Source organism: Marmota monax, unplaced genomic scaffold, assembly GCF_021218885.2.
Source record: "Marmota monax isolate L192 unplaced genomic scaffold, Marmota_monax_Labrador192_F-V1.1 WCK01_AAM20220418_F8-fsc00972, whole genome shotgun sequence".
In the NCBI taxonomy this organism is placed as follows: Eukaryota; Metazoa; Chordata; class Mammalia; order Rodentia; family Sciuridae; genus Marmota; species Marmota monax.
In genome coordinates, this window is record NW_026692277.1 from 1 (window position 1) to 21,000 (window position 21,000).

The window sequence follows — 21,000 nt, forward strand, 5'->3', positions numbered from 1 at the left end:
TGAAGAGTGAATCAGGAATTGGTGCTCACTTGGATGATGAGCCCAAAGGAGCTTTGAAGAAACTGGTTGATGGTGCTAAGCTAAAGGCCTCCTTAGAAACCTTAGAAGTAGAAAGATATCAAACTTGTACTTTCTTATCTGACATAGAGAAAACAAAGGAAGACCTTAGAGAACAGATTAAAAGTCTGAAGACTGAACAGGCAACCTTGCTGTCAGAAAATACATGGCTTGAAGGTGAGAATGAGAACCTTCAGCAGAAAGTTAAAGTCATGATGGAATGCTATCAAGAAAATATGATGAAACTCCATGGGAAACTCAGAGTAGAGGAAAATTACCGGGTGGAGCAAGAGGAGAAACTTTCCAAGGTCAAAGAAGAGATGGGCCATACAAGAGAAGAGCTGGAGACATACAGAAAGTGAGCCACATATCTTAAAGAAGAATTGGAGAGAACCATTCAGTCCTGTCAGGGGAAGATTATTTACTCTGAGAAAAAAGCACATGAGAGTGAGTTGGCGGCTTGGATTGCTGAAAGAAACCTCCATTATTTCATGAAACAAAATGCTCGCAATAGACAAAAGTTAACTGAAAGGGAGCTTCAATTTGAACTTGTAGAGGAAGATCCCTGTGCACTTGGTGTTTCAAATGCAGCATTGGGCAGAAAGCATTCCCCCAATGGTCCCTCACCATTGGGTCCTCCTTGGCAAGGTGGATGTTATTCGAATTATGGTAGACCATTGCGACAAGCAGAACTCAGAGGTTCTAATTAATGCCTTCTTTGGATAAAGAGGATGGGCCTATGTCTTCAGAAAGTCAATCCAGTAGAAAGGAGACCAAAATCGATCTTGGTGATTCCAATGTGCCCAATTCATCTCTCCCTGCTGAAAACCAAGCAACTGGCTCCGGCTCATTGTTGGCACCTTTCCCTCCAGTCAGAGGTGAATTGTTTCCTGTGGATCCGAGGAGTCAGTTCATGAGAGGAGGACCATTTTTCCCTCTGCCTCCTCCAGTAAACAGGTATGGAGCACCTCGAGATTATTTTCCACCGGGCCCACCACCCCCTCCATTTTTTCCAATGCCAGATGTCTATGAATGGAGGTATTTTCCTCATGACCTTCCCCCAAGTGCTGGATTTCCTCCCCCCACCCCCTCATTCTGAAAGTAGAAGTGAGTGCCCTTCAGGCTTCATTCCACCTTCAAGTGAAGAAACCTGATGTTTTTGATCTCTCTTCAAAAGTAATTTGACTTACCTCTCATTTTTAGTTTTTAAGGAACTGCTTTTACTTAAGTAAGTGATTATACTTTTGCTCCGATTGAAGCTAAATAAAACTATAATTCTTAGGATAGTATTTTGGAAATAAAGATATTTTAAGTATGAATCTTATGCGTAAATTATTTTCATTCTATTTTACTCTAAAGATTACAGCATTGAATTTGATTAATCCACTATCCCATAAACAACAATGGGAGTTTCATGTATGTCATCTAGCCTTTGGGGATATTTTAAATGCCCAACAAAGACAGTCCCTTTATACAAAGAAGTGTATTTACTATGATTGTAGCAAATGTGAAAGGAACTTTATGCTTAATGAAAGATTTTCATTGATTTTCAATCTTGTGGGGCATGTCAACTAGTTTTCCCATAAAACAATAACTAGAGCATATTAAGAGTAAACCAGAAAACACTACTAAACATGTCATGGAAGTAGGAGATCTCAAATACAAAGAAAGTTGCAGTTCTCAGGAAACATTTTGGAATTGGAAACCACAATTTAAACTCACTCTGTTCCCATTTTCCCTGAGTCATCGTTGATGACTTCTTCTTCTTCTTCCTCCCTCCTCCTCCTCCTCCTCCTCTTCCTCCTCTTCCTCCTCCTCCTCCTTCTTCTTCTTCTTCTTCTTCTTCTTCCTATTTTTCTTTGTGTTCTTCATCTTTAAGTTCTTCTTCTACCTTTAATTAATTAATCACTCACTCAATCAATTAATTAATTTTATGTGGTTCTGAGGATCCTACTCAGTACCTTGCATGTGCTAAGTGAGTGCTGTTCCACTGACCCAAAACCCCAGTTCCTGTCTTTTATATTTTATGCCCATTTTCATGAAATTTAGAATTGCATTCTGCTGTGGTTCACTGATAAAGGTTTACCTAGTCTTTGGGTTTTGGGGCGATATTTGTAAAATACACATGAATTATTAGGACACTGAAATAAGAATCAGACACATAATTCTCAGCTTTTGATATTCTTTGATTTGATACTCATAAAATGACTATGCTAAACTACTTTAAGTTTTTTGAACTGCTCACTTTCAACTTCTATATCATTGCCAACAAGTGACAATTGGCCAACCTGCACCAATACACAGAGAACACTTTGAACAAGTTTTCCCCAATAGAGACCAAGAAAGAACATGTATTAAAAATACCCTAACTATAGTTAAAGCTTTATTCAGATGTTAAATATGCTCTCTAAATGTGTGTCTGCATGTGTTAAAGTGTACATTTAAACCTAAAATGAATGCAGTAGTATAACCTCCTTCTTAAAAAAAAAAAAAAGAAGCAGCTTTATTAAAACATTTGAAGCACAGTGAAGAATCTCCCTGATACTTGAGCCCAAAATCAATAGAAATGAAAAAAAATTCGGGTCTTGCAAAAGAAAGTCTACACTTTTAATAAATCTAATAATTCTGTTTTCCCTCAAGAGTCACACTGTTTGTCAAATCAGTCCTTACTTGCCAGCATAAAATATTACTTTCTCTAAGCATGTGGATGAAAGTTCTGCAGTTATGGTCTATATAAAATGAACTGATGATCACTCACTGATTGTTACCCAGACCTACTTTTGCCCTAACTACTATTGGTGAACATTTTATCATATAGTTCATGTCTTATACCAGTCAACTTGAAAGAATCTAATTTCAGGTTTAAATCTGAACGGAAATAGCGAAATACCATGACACAGTCCTCTAACAACATTTTGCTTCAAGAGAAAAAAGGTGAAAGGCTGTTCTAAACAAAACACCACTTACTAAATCAGCTTCCAACACTGTAAATGACAGTTAAGTAAAACAAAACAATATTTGTGGGAGGCCATCCATGCACGTGATTTGAGTTACCTCCATGGCTGGGTGAGAGGCATTTAGACACAGCTGTGTCAGAGATTTCCCCACCCTTCTCCAGGTCCCAGGGCTTGTCAGTGCAGAGGTGTGTCTGGACACTGCCCCAAAGACCCAATCGTTGCCCCTGACCTTCAGCTGCTGCCCCCCTTAACCTTCATTGGATGGGATTTTCCCTGGAATTTTTTGTTTCTCAATAAATGTCCACTCCCTGGCATGCTCCCTCTTGCTAGCCTCTTCAGTAAACCTTGTTACCGCATTTGGTGGCTGGCGGTGGGAGCTAGGAGAAGCCCTCCCAGAGCTGGTATTAAAGGTAATTAGAGTCTTGTCTCTTTCATTTAGAACTACCTACCATTTACTCATGAATTAAACCTTCTTTAATGAAGCCAGTTCTGGTCGAATGGTAGAGGTGGCACCCTGAAGTGAGGCTCATGAGTTAAATTGACTAGGTTGACTTAGAGAACATGCTCTACAAATGCAGAATTTGTGACAATTTTTCGGGTCACGGAAGTACTAGGCAGTTTTGGAACAAAGGGACTTAAAAAAAATTAATGATGGGGAATTCATCTTCTACTGCTAAAGGTATGTATTTGACTATTTTAGAGACAATAATTAATCAGAAGGGAAAGCAAGTTAAAAGACTCAGTTGCTACAATTCTTAAAGGTTGTAAGTGAATTTTTCCCTAAGTTTTGTGACCAAGATTCACCAAATTTCCATATGTGGGACAAATTTGGAAGGGAATTACATAAAATTTCCCTTTCTATTCAATTACCTGGAAATTTTGAGAATATTCAAAAGGTTTGACCTGCTTTAGAGATCTGTCTTTTTGATTACATGGGGCATAGTCTGTGGCCCCCTGAAGATCTATTGAAAGGTATTCAGAGAGCCATTGAGTCTATTCAAATACAAAAATTGCCTGAGGCTAAGGAAAAGTCTTTTCCTCTAACCAGTTAAAGACTAAAACAAATTATATTCCAACAAAAAACCTTGGGGGCAAACCAGAAAGTAAAAAACATAGGCTTGCCTAAATCAAATGGGAGTAGTCAGAAGGAATACCATAGAGAGAGGGCCTCCAGGGGGATAGAAGGTCCTTCTTCTGGAGAGGAGAATCCAGAGGAGATTCATAGAGAGATAGAAAGTCCTCCTGCAGGAGACTTACAAGCTCAGATTCAACAGGGAAGAATCCATGGAGGAATCGCAATCTGAGGGAGAGGAATCAAACTATGAAGTCCAGGATTTTCCAGGGAATTTTAACAGGCTGTGCTTAACAGCACCTGCCCCGTCCATTTGAATTCAGCCGTTGTCTGTTAAAAGGGGGAATTTTAATAGATACTCTGAGATGGCAATGACATTACTTACTCTGTTCCAGTGGGGAATTAGAAAGGCACAGGAAGCTGGGTAAGACACTAGTGACTTTCAACTCTTTCCAGTTCTTCAACAGGTTAATGATCAGGACCAGCATGTGCACCTCCACGCGGTAATTCCTTTTAAAACTATTAAAGAGTTAAAAAACACCTGTGAGGTCTGTGGTCCAAATTCACCATTAATGTAGTGCTTGCTTGAGACTTTCTGCTGTCAACCACTCCCACCGAGTGACTGGATTTCTATTGCTAGAGCTTGCTTGAGTGGGGGTATTTTTCACTTTGGTGGTCATATTGGACAGACTTTTGTTCCGGGTAGACACAAAGTAATTGGAGGCAGTATCTTCAAACACCTGTGGACATGTTTTTAGAAACAGGTGACTTTATTGATTTGGAAAGGCAGTGCCGCAGTCTGGCTGGGCACTAATAACCAAGCTGCCACAAAGCCTTGTAGGTTCAAATAGCAACTACTTTATTTCAACTCTCACTGGCAGTGCATGCGCGCTTTTCCACCAATGCCACCAATGTGGCCCTTCCCCCGGGACACATCACACACCAACCAGAAATCCCTCCTCCAGAAATCCCTTCTCCGGCACTTCCCCAACCAATGGGAACTCTCTGGGTATCCCCAGGAGAACTCCAAAGTAGCAAGAGCCGCTTTGCCAGACAGTAAAGGTCAAATATACAATACAATCAATCCAGCATCACAGCAATTATATATAGCTTAACTCAAATCATCATCTCAATGGTTCCTGGGAGTCACCTTTCAAACATTCCCTCTGGCAAATGCCAGGCATCATTCTGACCTGCTGTGGCTCTCAACATCTCCCCCCTTCTGTTTAATTAAACAACAAGCAATGTGGCTTAGGGACCATGCCTGTTAGGCTGTCCAATACTACATATGGTCCTTACCCGTCATTGGATGAGCTGACCTCAAGGCATCAGCCTCCCATTGTAGGTTGGTACCACTGCAATTGGATCTTACTTGTCACTGACTACCAGTCCAGCATACAGCCATACATGTGGATAGGCCTATGCACCAGTGGGGGGTGAGGTTCTTTGCCTCACCTCTGTTGGCCTCCAATTTGGCCTTTGCCAGTTGGGGGGGGGGGGTGAGGTTCCTTGCCTCACCTCTTTTGGCCCCCAAATTTTAGACCATCACTAGCAGAAGGGAGGAGCCAAATGATGGCTCCTTTGGAAAAACTGTACCACTGGTGACACCATCACTCTGGCACTACCAAAATTCGCTGCACCAACAGATAGTTCACAATGCATACAAGTGATACATAGTCCAGGCAAGTTCTGCAAGCAGTTCAAAGTAGAGGAATCTATCAATATGTCCATTTCCTCCCAAAGTAAATCGACTCCTTTATTGAGCATTACTTGTTGAGTTATTATTCATTGATGTATCAGTTTATACGGTTTACTGTGATAGCAATCAAAGAAGCTGTAGTTTGGTTTTATCTTTGTCTTCACCAGCACTAGGATGAAGATAGGAATTCTGGCAATGATGGCTAAAAAAAAATTATGTGACACTCCAACAGGCACTAAGAAAACAATTTTCTGAACAATTTACATTATCCTGAACAGAATTATTAAATATAATGAAAAAAGGTGATAGTAAACAAACAAAGAAATCTGTTAACCTCCTTATTTGTTCACATATTAAAGCAATCCTCAACAGCTATTTACCCAATTTAAATTAAACCATTTAAGTCACATGAATAAAAAAATATTTGGATCCATTTTTTCATGAGCACTCCTCATGTATGATATATGGACATACGCACATACAGACATACAACACAAAACACAAGTGTGCACACAAATATACAACACATAAGACAATAGTAAAGGCCTTGTAGCTTTACACAGGTGAAATCTCCATTGCAATGTTTAAAAACTCCACAGTCAAAAAATAAAACTGATCAGAAAAAACATTAACCTAGGTCTGTATGAGCTCAAAAAATAAAATAGAACTTTATGATGTGGGAAAAGGCAATAATAAAATAGATATTGAAAAAAGCATCCTGGTTGCCACCTGGGTTTGACTCTTATTTGGATATCCCATCCTTTTTTATGTAACTTGCATATGGGTCTGAAGGTATTCCCACAAGCAAGCCTCAAGGTTTTTTACATTTGAAAGAGGCCTTAATGGTATTCATTATTCATTAGCCTCCAAGTGTGGGAGAATCACTGTCACAGATGTAAGAATAGCCAAGCTGGAGCTCTGGATATCAGCTGTTATGGATTTGAGTCAAATCATCTTCTTTTTGGTCTGTAGAAATTGCTTTGGTTAGTCTTTCTGGAATCCAAATTGGCTGCTGTTCTCCCTGTGGAAACACACAAACAGAACCTCCGACTCCAGACAATTACTGGTCTGGACCTTTCCATTGTCCTGTTAGAATATCTTTCCAAAGTACCTTAGGCTTATGTACATTTTTTGGATACATATGCCTTTCCATAGCACTAAGCCCTGATGAATCCAAATTTAAAAAGTTTAGAGTAAAAAGGGTTATTTTAAGTTTATCTTTGGGGGATATGTACCCCTTCCCAATTCCCTCTTTTTGCTTTAATAAGTACATTTTAATAGTTTGATGAGCTCTTTCAACTATGCCTTGTCCTTGTGGATTGTATGGAATTCCTGTTATGTGAGTAATGCCAAATGATGAGCAAAATTGTTTAAAAGAGGTAGAAGTAAAACCAGGACCATTATCTGTTTTTAACCATTTTGGAACGCCCACAGTGGCAAAATTTTTGTAAGAAATGAGCTATAATATCTTTAGTTTTCTCTCCGGCATGAAGGGAGCCCATCAAAAATCCAGAAGAAGTATCAACTGTAACCATGCAAATATTTTAATTTTCCAAATTCTGGCAAGTGTGTGAGGTCCATCTGCCAAATATGGTTAGGTATCAGTCCTCTAGGATTGACTCCAAGATTAACTTGTGGTAAAAAGGTCACACAATTTTGACATTGTTTTATTATTTGTCTAGCTTGTTCCTTAGTTATTTTAAAATGCTTTTTTAAAGTATTAGCATTGACATGGAACCTTTCATGAAAATTTGTATCTTCTTCTAGTGTAGAGAAAATATATATGTCATGTGTAGTTTTATCTGCTAAATCATTGCCCAAACTAAGGGCTCCAGGGAATCCTATATGTGATCTGATATCAGCAAGCATATGCTATTTTCTTGTCCATCTCCATTAACTTGTCACCTCTGTTAATTTATGCTTTTGACAAAACATCTTTTAAAAATCAGATATAGCTAGTTATTTTTTTTCTAAATATAGTCTGAATTTTTACTTCATAAAAAAGTGCTTAAGTGCTGGCATTGTGGCTCAGCGGTAGAGCGCCTAGCACGGGGGGACCAGATTCGATCCTCAGCACCACATAAAAAATAAATAAATAAACGCGTTGTGTTGTGTCCATCTACACCTAAAAAAATAAGTATTCTAAAAAAGTGCTTTTCACCTATAACAGATATAATGACTTATAGCATCAATATAGGAAAGGAACTATAGGAAAGGAAATCAATGGTAAAATGCGGGCATGCCAATCTCTTTCAATGTTAGCAAGCATGAGGATTTTCTAATTTTGTAGGCAGCAGACTGCCTTCTCAGGTTCAACCCCAACCCAGCCCCAAATTTACAGAACAATCTTATTTGTTCTCTCCGAAGTTTCTTCTTTCAACTTCTCCAGCAAAAACATTTCCTATTTCCTAGTAGTGCATAAAATATTTTCCTCCTTTAGCAAGGAGCTAAACCAAGGAACCACTACTGCCATTCGCTTGACTGAGCATCAGGTAATGAGTGCAGTGCTTACCTGGCAGCTGAGCTCAAGGTGGCATTCGCACACAGGTATTTTGTGCCTCGTCAAAATGCTGGGGTCGTGTGGTCCACCATCTCTTGGTCATGTTCATGTAGCCACTATCCTTAGGTTCTGTAGTCCCTGCTCGGTGCCACATCTGGGTTCATCATCTGTCTTCACAGAGGCACTGCTGCCACCTCCTTCGGCTTGTGTCCCATAGCAGGCGGCTCTGAGCTCTGGTGGCAGCAGCTCCTGCATTCCAGCTGCAACAGCATTGGGTCCTGCACCCCAGCATCTCTGGTACTCTGTTGGCAGCGATGGGGGATTCTGAATTCTTGATGCCACCAACAAGGTGATGTTGGGTCCCGCACTCTGGTGGCAGCCTCATTGGCTCCTACACTGTGGCAGCAGGATTGCCTCCTGCACTCCAGCAAATTCAAGGCGGCGGCGGCTCCTCCTGCACTCCAGCTGCTTGCGTGCTCTGGTGGCTCTCTCCCATTCCCTGGAGGTGGCGCATTACCTCTTGCACCACAGTGGTTCCTTTGGCTCCAGCAGCTCGCGTGCTCCAGCTGCAGCTTTGTCTCTTGCGCTTTGGCCACTCCTTCTGGGAGGCAGTTGCGGCTCCTGCGCCTCCTGCAGCTCCTCTTCTGTGCTCTGGTGGCAGTGACAGCTGGCCTGGAGGACTCGCTATTGGATAAGCACCTTTTCACTTGTTTTTTGTTCTTGAGTTTACAAAAGGAATTTAGACGAATGGGAAAGAGCATATAAAGCAAGTATTCAGGGTACAAAGGGAAAGTCTCATTTTTATCTCTAACCTACCCTTTTCTTTCCCCCCAGAAATAACTTTAACTTCTACTATGCTTGGTTAACTCCTGATTATTTAGAGCAATCTAAAGTAAAAGAACCAAAATAATATGTGTGCACACGCCTAGGTGTAGGAAACTTCTTAGTGACAATTCCTGACTTGTCCCGTGGGAGATTTTAATAAGCATGCTTTTAAAGGAAAGGAACAATGGAAGTTTGAAGGAAGTTGGAGTATTTCCAAGTTCAAATGAATTTGTAAAATTCTGGGTTAATAAAATATCCATAAATACTGTGATTGCTCCCACCGTTTCTAAAAGTAAACTGAATACTAAGCCCTTTAATTATTGACTAACTAGTAATATTTTTTAAAAAACTATAGAACTTTACAAAAATATTGTATGAGAAACCAGTTAGTTATAGTTTCTCCTCCATTGTCATGCTGAAAGCAGTTCATTCAGTTGAACATATGTGGAGATTCAGAAACATGCACAGGGCCACATAAATTTGCCACTGGTCAAAACTAAAAGAATAAGATCAGCCGATTGCCTTAAAATTCTGTCTTTACTATGTTAATAAAACTGGCTTCATTTCTATACAACTTTTTGATTTTTCCTTTGGCTGTGCAATGAAAGAAAAAAATTGACCCTAAATATGCTAGTGTATTTGCCTTTTAAAATTAAATACATAAAAAAGATATCTGTAAATTCTATAATTTTTTCCACAAAAGTAAGGACTGGGATTAAAATAATCTGTGATATTAGTAGATTAATTACTTTACTCTAAAAAATTTTTAAGAGGTTAACAAAAACATGCTGTGAAATTTATCTATAGTGCATAGAGAAACCTAGATATGATCAAATAATAGTGAAATTGGAAATACCTTCTTACATGTTAGAATTCAAGTAAAGATATCACTCAGCAATGAATACCATTTAACTTTTCATTGAGATTGGATGAACCTTTGTGTAGTCATGAATGACAGCTTTTCCATATAACTTTCTTATTTCTGTCTTTCTATTGAAATTCAGAAGCATCTCCTGTGGAAGTGATCTTATGGTAGGTAAAATAACTGTTGTGGGTTCTAAGTGGAAGCTAAAAGTCGACTTCAGGAGAATACAAGTGTATTGTCTCCACCACTCATTTAAGGTTTTGCCATTTTTTTTTTCTATATTGCTGCTGGGAACAAGAGGTATGAGAACTGTTCCCCTTATTTATAAATGTCAGCCTACTCACTCCTTATATCCAAATACTAATTATTTGTTTAACATCCTATTCATGCTTCCTCTACAAATTACACTCCACTCTCTCATTCAATCCAAAATCATTTCTCCCTTCCCTAAACTATCTGCTTCTGGTTCATGCCTCTCACTTAGCATCCAACCATATTTAGTGTAATTTAAGTTAGTGCTTGGCTTGACTAGTATACATGTCCTGATTACTGAGAAGTATGGGGAATTTAGAGGGCACAAATAAGATAGTACACATACCTGGAGAGCCCACAATTCCAAGAACAATGCTGCTTATATTATATTCTGTAAATGTTTGTTGAATGACACTGCTCTTTAGCTTCACCTAATAACAGTTAATCTTTGGGAAAAGTGTTTTTCTTTTTTTTTAGTTCTTTTTTTTTTTACATACATGACAATAGTGGAATGCATTATATTCATAATTATCCATTCATAGCACAATTTTTTGTAACTCTAATTATAAAGTATGTTTATGCCAAATTATGTCATTATACATGAGTTCTCTTGTTTTGAAGTGTTTTTCTACTATAAAAATAATGAATTTGTTTATCAGTTTTAAGAATGTTGATGTATTATCTCTAAATAACTGATGACTACACATCATTTTTTTTCTATGAGAGAGCAAAGTTATGGCTAGGCCACTGAGGTATAGACTACCTTAGGGCTTGGGTACAGGAGATTATGAAGGAATTAACTGTTTAATGACAAAGGGACTTGGAGCAGTATCTATCAAAAAAGAAGAGAAAGGAATTACATCTCAGTAAGATCAGAGGGAAATGTGAACAGTAACCATTTTATATTTTTGTATTTCCTCCTACTGCCTATGACAAATGCAGTCCTGCTGCCTTCTTATTTTGTTAACATACAAGAGCAGAGAAGGATTGGACAAAAGGAAAAAAATACATTTCTTACACACACACACACACACACACACACAAACACAGTGCAAAGCAAAATTTCATAATATAAAATACGGCTGCTCTAGGAAACAGCCTTCAGCTTTTGACATCACCACACATGTACTGCATTACTGCCTTACTCAACAGAGCACTAAGTGTACTCTCCAAAGAAACCTGAAGAATCAGACAGGGGTGGGTAGATGGAATAACTGGAAGATTCATAAGTAGTGAAGCATGTCTTCTATAAAGCTGACCAAAAAATGGCTTTCCATCCTAGCTTACATTTTTTATTATCTTGTTACTAGTCATTCTGTAGGGAAATTATTCTCTCCACAGTAAATAACAGGCAATAGAATCAGAAATTCTCATTATATCCATTACCTAATCAATGTAAAAGTTTCTTCAATATTCTAAGTCAGAAACTTAAGACAATTCAAATGATCAGTATTCTAATACTGATCAAAGAGTAGCTTAGCTATAGTCAAGTTAAAATATTTCTAGTTGTTAACTTGGAAAAGTTGATGTAACTGCAAATACCTTTAGAGACCCCTGGTTGGGATCCTAAGAAAACAAACAAAAAAATACATTGTTACCACACCTGTGTCTAAGAAAGAGGAGAAATGCTCAGTTTCCATAAGCAGGTGAATTTAAGATATATTAACTAAAATGCATGCTCCCTTTCCCCCACATACACACACAGTCCTCATAGGTGAGGAAACCAGATAAAATGGAGAAATACAGTGATATTTCCAAATGGGCTACGTTTAAAATATGGAATGGACTTTCATAGATCACTCTGAAAAAGATTTAACTTCTTCCATTATTATAACTTTAAGACATTTTGCCATAAAAAAGAAGAAGGAAATGAATACAGAAATGGCAAGGCAAATCACCAATAAATGTCCAAAGGGTTGACATTTCAGAATTATCCAGAGGAAGGAACAACAACAACAACAAGTACTTTCTCAGCAAAGTACTTCCTCTGAAGCACACAGTCTTCTTCAAGGAATACCCTATATACAATAAATGACACATTCCTCAAAGCGGTAAATGAGATTTAAATTGTTGGCATGTCAGTTGCCTTAACTGATGTTTAATTTCTCTAGCATTGACAAATAGAATGTCATCTCCAGACTATAACAAGCTAAAGGTAGTCATTCACATATTCTGAATTGCTACAACACTTGTACTGGGAAAATATTAGCAGAGTGAGAGAGAGGAAAACAATAACCAAACCCAAATATTCCAGACTTCTGATTGGGCTTCCATTTCCCCACTATAATTGGACCAAAACGTACAATAAATGCAAACTTCATGGAGCTTAGTCTCTTCATCTGGAAATGAGTGCATACTCTGGAAATGAAAACTTAACTATTTTTAACTTGTGCTCCTCTGTTAAACATAAAAATCTCATTTCTTCCTTGAACACTATTCAAGATTTCAAAATAAAGTAAGAATTAGAACTAAAAAGAAACCAAAAAAGATAACTTGATAATTTTAAGTATTCTGCTTAACCAGCAAAATCTACAACAAAATTTACTGACACATGTTTTAGTAAGCGGATATACGTTAATATTTGTTAAAATATTTAAGATCAAAAGGACCTATGAACACAAATGTATTGCTAATAGTGAGATGTTATTTATTGGAAACTTTAGCATATACTTTCTCCTCTCCTTGAGAGTTACTCTAACTGATCTTTTCTGGCATTCAGCCATAAGAAATGCTGATTGATATACATCTGTTAAATTACTCAGAAACAGGGTCTCTTTATTCTGAAAATAACAGAACCCTAATATGGTTTGACCTCTTTCAAGTTAATAAAGGGCAGAAACAAGCAGGTTAAGTCTTTGGTAAAGAGGCATCAATAATAAAAGCAAATTATAATAAGCTTTAACAACCCTTTTGACATTGAAAATCATAAAAATACTGCCTAATATTGGCACATCTGTACAGTACTTAGCAATGTATAAAATACTTTATGTAATTTAAATCCCAGGACTATATAAATAGATATTATTATCATGATTTGATTAAAATAGTATAAAGAGGCTTTTTCAAGGTCTGCTACTACTTAAGTAGCTAAGCTGATACTTAAGTTTTTTTGAGAGATACTCCATTCACTAGAAGTTCTTCACTTTGTCATGTAATGTTGAAATTATTCTCATCCAAACTCTAAAGATTATTATACATAATAAGCACATTTTTTTTCTTTCAACACAGCCAATATGAATCCCTTTCATACCAATTCTCATAAAAATTCTCAAATGTTTCCATTTCAGAAGCCTAAATCTTCTCATACCATTGTGACAAAAGGCACAGCAAAAGGCATCTTTCAAAGTCAAAGCTTCTTAAAACTAGTTCTTATATCATATTACTGTCCTCAAAATAAGGAAACCAACACAGAGATGGGCTTTTAAAACCATTGACAAGTGAGGAAATGTCTGAGGTTGTCTGTTACTCATTTAGAATGGGTCAATATGACACATACTACACCTTATCTTTCTTAAAAGGTGAGCAGGAGTCAGCCTCACACTCCTGCCTTCTGGACAAGAAGAAAATACCTGCTTCCAGGCAATTGGTAAAAGCCAGCTACACAAGAATGCCGCGACCCCTTGCCCACAAGGAAGATGCAACTCAGGAATCTTCTTTCAGCAGTTTATTCAGGCCCTTGATATTTCTTCTTCTTCCTCCCGGATGCCCCTCCCAGCCTTAATAAAGCATCTCAAGCCCCAATGCGAAGCTGCCACGTGGAGCTTTCTCATAGGGTGGTGAAAAACCATGCGCCAACTCTCCCAAATAAGGAGTTGTTTGTCACAGACCACAGCAGAGCCAGCACCATCTTGTAATGGCGACCATAGTCTGCAGAAACGGCAGAAGCGGCTCACCACAGTTCCCCCTTTCTGTTTTCTTAAAACAATACAGGCGAGAGTAGAGGTCCTATCCCACTGTGCAGAAGTGGCTGCATAGTATGGCTCAGTCCTAAGGAGGGCCCTTCCCCAGATCTGAGGCCATATCAGCCGACGCCTTTTTTCGTAGGGCGGGGCGTGGACGTCAAACCCGCATGCAATAGGACATGCTCTCCTTGAGGTCCACGTCAAGGATCACTCAAGTGCAGTGCCTTGCCTCGCATCCTCTATCGTGACGATGGTGGACGAAGGGGGATAGCTGAGGCTGAACTGTGGCTGTTTATAACGACAAACAAGTTGACAGCACCCTGAAAGAAAGGCACGGACTTTAAGGAGATAGAAAAGCACTAGTGTGGAAACCCATCTGCGTGCAATGGCAGTAAGACCGGCAGAGTGCAAGGGCTTTCCAACACTAAGAGTATAACAAGGAAAGTCATGTCGATCCCAGTGCAATGTTATAATAACTTGGGGTGTAACGACCATGTCGAAGGTTTACTGTTTAAGATGCGCAAGCCAGACTTGAGGTGAGTTGCCATTTTCTAAAGCTGCAAGAGCTTGTATGATCATAGCCTTATCGTGAGCACTGCGGGCCTTAAGGTGACAGAGAAACCACAAACAGAGGAACATACCGAAGCAACACATTGCACCAAAAATGCCTACCCCCACCCACTCTTTGAAGAAGGAAAAAGCAGAAGATATCCAATCGGTGAATTGACCCAAAGTCACGGGATCGACACGGGTACTGTTCAAGACAGCTATCTGGGTTAGTTGAGACTGGATCATGTCTTCCGCTGCCATGGACCAATTTCCGGCCAAATATTCGCCAATGATGTGGGAGGCATTCCTGGAATCATTAAATCTGACAGAGGTTATGCATAAATGTGCACGTTGGTCAACACAACCCAAAAGCACCAAGTCAGCCAATTCTTCTACCTGAGCTTGGAGTAAATCTATTCTTTGGTTGGCAGCTAAAATCCCTGACAAAATATGTTGATTAATTGTATTTTGGGATTCAAGTATGGTGGAAGTTTGTTGAACAACTTGATTAATGGTGGCAGCAGTTTGTACTTGACTGGCCATGGCCACTCGAGCCGTAACCGCTGCAGCAGCAGTCACTGTCACAGCTGTCACTATAGCTGCCGTAATTTCAAAATCCCTGCGGACTCTAAGTAGCTCAACAATGGGGAATTTATCTGGATCCACAGTGACTGGGATTGGGACAACAGTTGGAATTTTCATAACCACTGCTACAGTCCAAGAACCATTCCAACACTCAGATAAGAGACAGGTAACATTAGAACAATCTAGCATCCCCGACGAGGTGTCATTAGCCAAAAGGAGCAAGAACGGGGATTGGACACAGACCATTGCAGGGGGCAATGTGGCATTATATAGCAGAGAGTTGAACGAAACAGATGTAAGTCTATTACCTCGTTCACTCTCCCTAACAGTGCCAGAAACATTAGCCAGCCAGCTTTTGGCTCCCAGCAATTGAGCCAATGCAGAAATATTGGCTGAAGCCCCCTTCTCATTGGAAATCAGCCATTGAAACCAGGACCAACCTACTCCTGTAGAGGAGTTGGCACTGTTGTTAAAGTTATAAACATGCCTCTTAAGAGAAGGGGAAAGGGAGAAACCTTTAGCAACTTGATGTTTCTCCCAAGAATGATCCTGACAAGGCGTAAATGTTGGGGGGAAACCAAGATTAGGGGTACAGTAAGGGGAGGCCTTGAAATGAGTGGCATTGTAAGTACTATTAGAAGAAGGAGGCACTGGGATTAGTACCTTGGAGATAATAGCCAAGGTAGTTATGTTTACAGCAGAGCTATTTGCTGGGGTCCCTGAGCCTGATTGCTTCCCCAAAACTACTTGGCTCAGTATGGCACTGATAATGTTCCCTGAGACCTGACTGGACCGCAATGGGTCCTCCCAGTTAGTCAAATTTTTGGTCTTAAGGCTGATGCAATTAGCGTTTCCAAGGCTGAAACAAAAAACTCCTGTGAGATTAACTTGAGATTGATTAAAAGTGCTCTCCATGTCCCCTCTAGGAGAGGCACAGGGAGCAGACATCTCACATGAGGTAGAGAAAAGAGTGGGGAGGACACTAGAATTACCAAGAACTGGCATCGGCATTGGCCAAGCCCGTGCCACTGCCCACCACTGCATTGGTGTCGTCTGTGCCATCGGCACCAGCACCAGAACCAGAGCACGTAGCAGAGTGAAGATCCTCATCACGGGATTGCTGTGGTATCTCTTGTTGCTGGTCGGTTGATGTCAAGACTCTTCTTGTCAGGCGTTCAGGGACCCACAACGGTTCCGTGCGATCCTGGGGAAAAACACATACAGATCCTCGCGCCCATGTCAGCACGGGGTCGGGGCTGTTCCATTGGCCCGTAAGAACATCCTTCCACTTAACATAGCCAATCACAGAGGGCTGAGGGGACACATGTCTATCGGCCACAGAACGACCATGAATATCCAAATTCAAAAAATTATGGTAAAGAGAGCTAAGGACAGGCGTTCTTTAGGAGTGTGTTCAGCTCCTATTCCCCCTTTTTGTTTTTGTAAAGTTTCCTTTAAGGTGCGATGAGCACGCTCAACAATGCCTTGTCCTTGAGGATTGTAAGGCAGACCATGAGTAAGTTGCACTCCCATGGTAGAACGAAAGGATGTAAATTGTCTGCCAGTATAAGCAGGTCCATTATCAGTCTTAAGGGATGCAGGAGCACCCCATGCTGCGCATGCTTCTAGGCAATGAGTAATAACATTATGTGCCTTTTCTCCCGATAAAGCAGAAGCATGAATAACTCCAGAGCACGTATCAACAGAAACATGCACATACTTGAGGTTACCAAAGTCAGGTATGTGTGTCACATCCATTTGCCAGACAACCAATGGTTTCAATCCCCGTAGGTTCACTCCATAATTAGGGGGATGAAGAAATGTGACACGATGGGGACATTGTAATACTATCTGACGAGCATCCGCTCTTGAAATGGAAAAATGCCTGCGCAGCGTTAAAGCATTAACATGGAAATTCTGGTGAAATAATTTAGCCCCCTCTAAGGAGGAAGCCAAGCATATCAACTGACCTCTAATGGCTGAGTCCACACAGGCATTACCCTGTGATAACGGACCAGGAAGAGAGGTGTGAGCCCGGATGTGCATTGGATAAAAAGGAGCAGTGCGGCTACAGATAAGCTGTTGAAGCTGATTAAAGTAAGCAGATATATTATGGGCATTACTAATAGCTCCCACGGCCTCCAGGACTTTTAGTGCTTGTACCACATAGATGGAGTCCGAAATAAGATTAAAAGGAAAAGAACACTGTTTAAAAATCTCAATAACAATTTGCAGTTCCACCCATTGTGGATTTCCAGGAGCAAATTGATGCTGAACAGGGGGAGAATCATTAATTACATAAGCTCCCATGCCAGACTTGGAACCATCAGTAAAAATATTAACAGCCCCCGGAATTGGATTCCGTGAAGTTACCTTAGGGAAAATGATGGGATGTTCTTCAACAAAATGGAGTAATGGATGGGAAGGGTAATGATTATCAATATCCCCTTGAAACGAGCAACATAGAATAGCCCAGTTGTCTAGAGTAGCACACAAAACATTAAGTTGAGCTTTAGTATAGGGTATAATAAGAGAAGAAGGTGATTGTCCGAAAAATTGAATGCTTTGTTGAATCCCTTTAAGTGCTAACGCTGCAACAGCATCAGGATAGTATTCTAAGGATTTTCCTGGGGATACATGTGGGTGGATCCATAGTAAAGGCCCATCTTGCCACAGTACTCCAGTAGGCTGCCACATAGTGGCAAGCACACATAACTGGAAAGGTTTATCACTCTGGAGCCTGCATAGAGTAGCATGTTGTATAGCTTCTTCTACTGTTATAAGGGCCGCTCTAGCCTCTTTGGTGAGGCTACGAGGAGAAGCAAGATCTGGATCACCCTTAAGGGTAGCATACAAAGGCTGGAGCACACCATTAGGAATATGTAAATATCCCCTTATCCAATTAATATCTCCCAGCAGTTTTTGAAAATCATTTAGAGTTTGGAGATCCTGAGTTCTTATGGTGATTTTTTGTGGTTTTAATTTCTCATACCCAATTATCGCTCCCAAATACTCAATAGAATTCCCCGTTTGAACCTTTTCAGGTGCGATATGTAGCCCATATTGAGCTAACAGCTTTACTAATTTTTTATAGGCCTCATTAACTGTCTGTTCTAACTTAGCGGCCAATAGCACATCATCCATATAATGAATGATCTTGATGGAGGAATACTTATGTCTGAGAGGTGCGAGTGCCTTCCCCACATACATCTGGCACATTGTGGGACTATTAGCCATTCCCTGCGGCAACACTACCCACTCAAACCTTTGATCTGGTTCCTCGTGGTTACACGAGAGAAGGGTGAAGGCAAAACGCTGTGAGTCTTTAGGATGCAAAGGAATAGAAAAGAAACAGTCTTTAATGTCAATAGCAATAATATGCCAGCCCTGAGGAACAGAGGAGAGCAGAGGCAGCCCTCTTTGAATGGGCCCCATAAGTTGCATTTGAGCATTAACTGCTCGTAGATCATGCAGTAGGCACCACTTTCCTGATTTTTTCTTAATAACAAATATGGGAGTATTCCATGGAGAAGTAGAAGGTTGGATGTGACCCAAGTCAAGTTGTTCTTTGACTAGATCATGGGCTGCTGCCAATTTAACCGAGGGAAGAGGCCACTGAGGCACCCAAACAGGCTCCTCGGTGAGCCATGTTATGGGTATTTGAGCCCCAGTGGCCCCTAGGAAAAACCCAGACCAAATCTGTTAAGCTTTTGATGACCTTGCACAGGATGCCTATGCCCCGTAGGTGTTTTCCTAGTCCTAGACCTGGCCTATACCCCATATTTTGTATAATTTGTTGAGACACTGGGGAATAGTCATTACTAAGAGTGAACCCCATGTCTTTCATCAGATCACGGCCCCATAAAGAGATAGGTAAATCAAGTACATAAGGCTGAAAGGTGCCATTGTGCCCTTCCGGGTCCTTCCAAGATAGATGTCTACAGCTGATTTGAGGGGCTTGGGCATATCCAAGTCCTCTCAGGGATTGATCAGAAGTCTGCACTGGCCATCCCTTAGACCAGTCCTTAAGGGCTATGATACTACGGTCTGTTCCTGTATCCAGCAATCCCACAATAGATTTACCTTTTATGCTTAATTTTAAAGTGGGGCGATTGCTCATATCTAGTGACAAATAGGCACAATTCCCTCCGGTGGTACCAATCTCACTTTCTGTCCGTGACCTTGAGTCAGCAGGGAAGTGATTATGTAAGCTAGGCAAAATTAGTAATTGAGCAATCCGATCCCCTGGGGAGATAGACACAATGCCCCTTGGAGCCTCCACCATAACCTTTACTGCCCCTACAGTATCAGGGCTAATGACTCCGGGAAAGACATGAAGACCTTGTAAGATAGAGGATGCACGTCCAATTAGCAAACCTACAGTGCCAGGTGGTAAAGGCCCTTTGAACTCAGTTTTCACCAATTGGACTCCCATCTTAGGTGTTAATACGAGTCTGGAGGTGGAACAGAGGTCCAATCCCACGGCACCTGTAGTGGCTCTCCGCGTCTCATGGGATGGCGTAGAGATGGCCATGTCTCGGGTTCGGGTGTGACATTCTCCACTGCCCCATATATTTGTGGGCCCTGGGGTCGGGGGCCCTTTTGGCCGTTTTTTGGCCCAGCTGAAATAGGCTGTCCATGGATGTCCCTCACTGATCTACACTCTTTTGCCCAATGCTTCCCCTTTTTACATTTTGGACACAGCCCCGGTTGACGAAGGCCATTGGAAGGGCCACCGTGAGGAGGTCCAGTAAAATTGTCTTTTTTGGGACATTCACGTCTGAAATGACTGGGTTGACCACAATGGAAGCATGTTCCGGCACCAGGACTGCCCCCTTTTGTAATCCGAAGGACAGCAGCTGCAAGACCTGTGTTTGTTAAAGGTCCTCCAATCTCTCTACACACTTTCATCCATGCTTCTATGCCCTTATTTTTATAAGGAGTGATTGCCGCTTTACATTCCTTGGTGCATTGCTCAAAGACCAATTGCTTGATAAGGGGCATGGCTCTATCAGGATCCCCAAAAATTTTTCCAGCGGCATCCACCATCCTTGCTACAAAATCTGAAAAGGGTTCTGTAGCGCCTTGTAGAATCTTGGTCAAATTACCAGACACCTCTCCTCTATTTGGAAGCGACTTCCATGCCCGAATGCAAATGTTGTTAATTTGATCATATGCCTCAAGAGGAAATCCTGTCTGTTGATTTGCAAATCTACCCTGCCCCAAAAGCATATCCTTGTCCCAATGGGGGTGTCCCGCCGCATGGTTTTGGGTGGCCTGCTCTATTGCGCCCTCTAGCACAAATGCTCTCCAGTCCAAATATTTACCCCGGGGAAACACAAGCCCGAACAAGGCTAGCCCAATCAGAGGGAGTCATGCAGTATCTAGACAGACTCTCCACCTGAGTTAGTGTGAAGGCGGCATCCACCCCATAAGTGCGCACAGACTCCGCCAGGGTCTTCACTATTTTAAAATCTAAGGGTTCATGGAATCTTCCCCTATTGTCATCCTGAAAAACTGGATAAGCAAGACCCATCTCAGCGTTAACAGCCCTCCATGTTTGGGCATGGAAAGCTCTCCCCGAAACACCCCCACAATACAGCGGTGGATCCGGGGGATTGCTTTTCTTGAGCCCCTGTTTATTTCTGTTCCCTTCTCCTATAGCTAAACTCCCCAGCTGATGAGACAGCCTCCCGAGCTCTTCCTCCTCATCCTCCTCTTCCTCTGACCCACTTTC

General features: G+C 40.9%; 1 pseudogene; it reads left to right on the top strand.

Moving 5' to 3' along the window:
• Positions 1-5: 5 nt before the first annotated feature.
• Positions 6-767, top strand: LOC124089924 (cTAGE family member 9-like; annotated as a pseudogene).
• The last annotated feature ends 20,233 nt before the right edge of the window (positions 768-21,000 follow it).